At 46.7% G+C, this 6,372-nt stretch overlaps 1 pseudogene; it reads right to left on the bottom strand.

Annotated features, from left to right (window-relative positions):
- Nucleotides 1-3,774: 3,774 nt before the first annotated feature.
- Nucleotides 3,775-5,281, bottom strand: LOC139546468 (elongation factor 1-alpha-like; annotated as a pseudogene).
- Nucleotides 5,282-6,372: the final 1,091 nt, after the last annotated feature.

Below are 6,372 nucleotides of genomic sequence, written 5' to 3'. Positions count from 1 at the left end.
TATGTATTTTACTTAGTTGATGATGGAAGTTATAGGCCTATTGGCTATTTCTGAGTTATATGCTCTCACTGTTCACTAACAAAGTACCTCATTTTGTTAATCTGTCGGCCCCAGCCTCGAACTCAGCTCCTGTGTGTACCTAACTGAGGCTAACTGAGGCTGCAGAATTAAAAGTTGGGCTGTACAACATGCAAAAAGGTAGGGAGCTTCGGTCTATAAACGACTGGAGGGATTAAACTAACATCCTATGCATCAGATGTAAAAAAAAAAAAATACAACAAAGAGCCCTCAGGTTTTTGAACATGCCTGAACCAAGGCGCATTTGGTGGCAGCAAGCGTTGTAGAAAGGCTAAAGAGGACCCAGGTTAACACTGAATTTTTTTATTTTTTTTGACACTCTGGCCAGTCATCGCCATTTAGCCATTGTTGTCTTAGCTCTCCCGATCAACACCTGTGATTGCTTTATGCCTCTCTAATATCAATTTGTCTTGTCTACTGCTGTTTCGGTTAGTTCTTATTGTTTTATTTCACTGTAGAGCCCCCAGTCCCGCTCAACATGCCTTAGATTGCTCTTTTGTGAAGTGACCTAAACTGGGATATGCTTAACACCCCGGCCGTCCTAAAATCTAAGCTAGATGCCCTCAATCTCACACAAATGATCAAGGAACCTACCAGGTACAACCCTAAATCCGTAAACATGGGCACCCTCATAGATATCATCCTGACCAACTTGCACACTAAATAGACCTCTGCTGTCTTCAACCAGGATCTCAGCGATCACTGGCTCATTGCCTGTGTCCGTAATGGGTCCGTGGTCAAACGACCACCCCTCATCACTGTCAAACACTCTCTAAAACACTTCAGCGAGCAGGCCTTTCTAACCGACCTGGCCCGGGTATCCTGGAAGGACATTGACCTCATCCCGTCAGTAGAGGATGCCTGGTTGTTCTTTATAGGTGCTTTCCTCACCATCTTAAATAAGCATGCACAATTCAAACAATGTAGAACTAAGAACAGATTGGTTCACTCCAGACTTGACTGCCCTTGACCAGCACAAAAACATCCTGTGGCGTACTGCATTAGCATCGAATAGCCCCCACGATATGCAACTTTTCAGGGAAGTCGGGAACCAAACAGAAATTTGCAACCTGTAGCACTAACTCCAAAAAGTTTTGGGACACTGCAAAGTCCTTGGAGAATGAGAGCACCTCCTCCCAGCTGCCCTCTGCACTGAGGCTAGGAAACACTGTCACCACCAATAAATCTACGATAATCAAGAATTTCAGTAAGCATTTTTCTACGGCTGGCCATGCTTTCCACTTGGCTACCCCTATCCCGGCCAACAGCTCTGCACCCCCCGCGGTAACTTGCCCAAGCCCCCCCCCCAGCTTCTCCTTCACCCAAATCCAGATAGCTGATGTTCTGAAAGAGCTGCAAAATCTGAACCTCTACAAATCAGCTGGGCTAGACAATCTGGACCCTCTCTTTCTAAAATTATCCACCAAAATTGTTGCAATCGCTATTACTAGCCTGTTCAACCTCTCTTTTGTATCGTCTGAGATCCCTAAAGATTGAAAAGATGCTGTGTTCATCCCCTTTGAGACACTATCCCCTTTGAGACACTATAGACCCAAACTGTTACAGACCTATATCCATCCGGCCCTGCCTTTCTAAAGTCTTCGAAAGCCAAGTCAACAAACAGATCACCAACCATTTAGAATCCCACCGTACCTTCTCCACTATGCAATCTGGTTTCCGAGCTGGTCATGGGTGCACCTCAGCCATGCTCAAGGTCCTAAACGATATCATAACCGCCATCGATAAAAGACAGTACTGTGCAGCCATCTTCATCGACCTGGCCAAGGCTTTCGACTCAATCACCGCATTCTTATCGGCTGACTCAATAGCCTTGGTTTCTCAAATGACTGCCTTGCCTGGTTCACCAACTTCTTCTCAAATAGAGTTCAGTGTGTCAAATCGGAGGGCCTGTTGTCCGGACCTCTGGCAGTCTCTATGGGAGTGCTACAGGGTTCAATTCTTGGGCCGACTCTTTTCTCTGTATATATCAATGATGTCGCTCTTGCTTCTCGTGATTCTCTGATCCACCTCTACACAGATGACACCATTCTGTATACATCTGGCCCTTCTTTGAACACTGTGTTAAAAAAAACTCCAAATGAGCTTCAATGCCATACAACACTCCTTCCGCGGCCTCCAACTGCTCTTAAATGCTAGTAAAATGAAATGCATGCTCTTCAACTGATTTCTTCCCGCACCCGCCCACCCGACTAGCATCACTACTTTAGATGGTTCTGACTTGGAATATGTGGACAACTACAAATACCTAGGTGTCTGGTTAGACTGTAAACTCTCTTTCCAGACTCACATTAAGCATCTCCAATCCTAAATGTAATCTAGTATCGGCTTCCTATTTCGCAGCAAAGCCTCCTTCACTCATGCTGCCAAACATACCCTCGTAAAACTGACTATCCTACCGATCCTTGACTTCGGCGATGTCATTTACAAAATAGCCTCCAACACTCTACTCAGCAAATTGGATGTAGTCTATCACAGTGCCAACCGTTTTGTCACCAAAGCCCCAAATACTACCCACCACTTTGACCTGTATGCTCTTGTTGGCTGGCCCTCGCTACATATTTGTTGACAAACCCACTGGCTCCAGGTCATCTATAAGTCTTTGCTAGGTAAAGCTCCGCCTTATCTCAGCTCACTGGTCACAATAGCAACACCCACCCGTAGCACGCACTCCAGCAGGTATATTTCACTGGTCATCCCCAAAGCTAACACCTCTTTTGGCTGCCTTTCCTTCCAGTTCTCTGCTGCTAATGACTGGAACGAATTTCAAAAATCACTAAAGCTGGAGACTTATTACTCCCTCACTAACTTTAAGCATCAGCTGTAAGAGCAGCGTACCTATCACTGCACCTGTACACAGCCCATCTGTAAATAACCCACCCAACTACCTCATCCCCATATTGTTATTCATTTTTTTGCTCTTTTGTACCCCAGTATCTCTACTTGCACATCATCATCTGCACATCAATCACTCTAGTGTTAATGCTAAATTGTAATTATTTCGCCTCTATGCCTATTTATTCACATCAAATCAAATGTATTTATAAAGCCCTTCTTTCATCAGCTGATGTCACAAAGTGCTGTACAGAAATCCAGCCTAAAACCCCAAACAGCAAGCAATGCAGGTGTAGAAGCACGGTGGCGATGAAAAACTCCCTAGAAAGGCCAGAGCCTAGGAAGAAACCTAAAGAGGAACCAGGCTATGAGGGGTGGCCAGTCCTCTTCTGGCTGTGCCGGGTGGAGATTATAACAGAACATGGCCAAGATGTTAAAAGGTTCATAGATGACCCGCAGGGTCAAATAATAAATATCACAGTGGTTGTCGAGGGTGCAACAGGTCAGCACCTCAGGAGTAAATGTCAGTTGGCTTTTCATAGCCGATCATTCAGAGTATCTCTACCGCTCCTGCTGTCTCTAGAGAGTTGAAAACAGCAGGTCTGGGACAGGTAGCACGTCCGGTGAACAGGTCAGGGTTCCATAGCCGCAGGCAGAACAGTTGAAACTGGAGCAGCAGCACGGCCAGGTGGACTGGGGATAGCAAGGAGTCATCAGGCCAGGTAGTCCTGAGGCATGTTCCTAGGGCTCAGGTCCTCCGAGAGAGAGAGAGAGAGAGAGAGATTTTTTTGATTTTTAAGTACTTTTATTTGTCAGAAACTTTTCGCACAACCTTTTACATTTGTCTAAAACAAGTTACTACAGATGGTAGTACAAGCTAAGAGAAGCATTTTTTATTTATTTTTTCCCCTTCAAAAACCCAACAGTGCTTTGTATTGCAACACAAATATACACAAACAATAGTCAACTTAAAGCTTATCCTCAAGCTCTTTTTCATACCAGAACTGCTGGTAAAATACATTATTTTGAGACTTGGCCTTTCTGTGCATGCTTCTTTGATCCATGGTCCTTATCCACCGACTTAATGACTCCCACAGCAACAGTCCGTTTCAAGTCCCTCGCTGCAAACCGACCTAAAGGAGGGTAGGTGAAGAAACTCTCCACACAGAGGGATCTGTTGAGGCTCATCTTGACAGTGGCAGCATCACCAGACTGCAGTGTCTGGGGAAAAATCCTCCAGCTTCTTCCCTGTGCGACGGTCAATCTTCTCCCTCAGCTCTGCAAAGCGGCAGGTCACATGGGTGGTGTGGCAGTCCAGTACGGGAGAATAGCCAGTCTTGATTTTGCCAAGATGATTCAGGATTATGAGCTGTGCCACAAAACTGTTTACATCTGAGGGAGGGTCATGCTGGGCGTTCCCCGCCACATCACCACGGCGGAGGTTCTTTACAGACACGTTCTTGATGTTGTTGAAACCCACGTTGTGGCCAGGCCCAGCCATCTGCAGACCCTCGTGGTGCATCTCAATGGACTTGACCTTGGCAGTCAGCTTGGCGGGAGAGAACATCAGGGTCATACCGGGCATCAGGATCCCCCTCTCAATCTTCCCCACTGGGAAGAAGCCCACTCCTCCAATCTTGTATACATCCTGCAGGGGCAGCCTCAGAGGCTTGTTGGCAACACGCACTGGTGGATGGATGGAGTCCAGGACTTCAAGTAGAGTTCTCCCATTTGCATGCCCTTGTCCGCTCTTGACTTTAGAGCCTTTGAACCAGGACATTTTCTGAGATGGGGCAAGCATGCTCTCACCGGTCCAGCCAGAGATCGGAACAAAAGGCACAGCAGTGGGATCATAGCCTATTCTTTTGAGGAAAGTGCTCATGCTTTGGACCACTTCACCAAAGCGCTTCTGGTTGTATGGTTGCTCAGTCACATCCATTTTGTTTACAGCGACAATGATTTGCTTGACACCAAGCGTGTAGGCGAGCAAGGCATGCTTCCTGGTCCGGCCATTCCTGGAGATACCAGCCTCAAACTCCCCCTTGGCCGCAGACACGACCAGGAGGGCAACATCAGCCTGTGATGTCCCTGTGAACATGTTCTTGATGAAGTCACTATGGCCTGGAGCATCAGTTATCATGTTAGTGTATTTGTATGTGTTGAATTTCAACAATGAAATGTCAATGGTAATTCCCCGCTCCCTCTCAACTTTCAGTTTGTCTAACACCCAGGCATATTTGAAAGAGCTCTTGCCCATCTGGGCTGCAGCCTTCTCAAACTTCTCAATTGTTCTTGGGTCGACACCACCGCATTTGTAGACCAGGTGACCAGTGGTGATTGACTTTCCGACATTAAGCCTTTTCTGTTTTACCACTTCCAATACCCAAGCCCTCCCACTCCTGTCCCCTCCCCCATCAACATTGAGAGAACCCACCCTCCGCACCTCCACACAGAAAAGAGAAAGGAAAAGCAGAATACACCACAGAGAAACCAAAGAGGAAAAAGACACCCTATGAAGCATGATCATCATCATTATTAAATTTTTTTCTTATTAACCTTACCACGTTTCCCACCACCTTTTGCTGCTGTAACAGCAGTAACAAATTTCCTCAAGCGAAACCGCTTCTTCTCACTCAACTGGTCCAACCCCACCGTCTTCTGTAACATCACAGCTGACCTCACAAACTTATCAACATCAAAATATTCTGCCAATTTGACAGATTTCCCAAAAGTCTGATCCAGAAAACCATTTACCTCCTCTAGATCATAAATTGAGTCCTCACCAGCTGCTATCATATCAAAAGAGATATCCATTTCCTTCTCCTGATCCTCCTCAGCTGAGGCCACAGACCACTGACTCCCCTCTACCACATCCCTTTCAACACTCCCCATTTGCACCCCATCACTCGTACCAGGCATCTCCTCCACTACCTGGGAGATTAGCTCCACATGAACCCCATCCTGTACTCCATTACTCGTAGTGGGCATCTCCTCCACTACCTGAGAGATTAGCTCCACATGAACCCCATCCTGTACTCCATTACTCGTAGTGGACATCTCCTCCACTACCTGGGAGATTAGCTCCACATGAAACCCCTCCTGTACTCCATTACTCGTAGTGGGCATCTCCTCCACTACCTGGGAAATTAACTCCATATGAACCCCCTCCTGTGCCCCAGTACTCGTACTGGGCACCTCCTCCACTACCTGGGAGATTAACTCCATATGAACCCCCTCCTGTGCCCCAGTACCCGTACTGGGCACCTCCTCACCAGTCTGAGGAACTGGCTCTTCAGATCCATCCTTTCCTTCTACAACAATATTTTTCTGCTGCATAATATTTCCCTCTAATACAAGTTGCAAACTCGTGGCCTCAACACAGATAACTTGTTCCTCGGCAACAGGTGCTTGTGGCTGCTCAACCACTGTCAGCCCACCTCT

Source organism: Salvelinus alpinus, chromosome 20 (genome assembly GCF_045679555.1).
Source record: "Salvelinus alpinus chromosome 20, SLU_Salpinus.1, whole genome shotgun sequence".
NCBI classification, from domain to species: Eukaryota; Metazoa; Chordata; class Actinopteri; order Salmoniformes; family Salmonidae; genus Salvelinus; species Salvelinus alpinus.
This window is presented reverse-complemented; position numbering and strand designations above follow the sequence as displayed.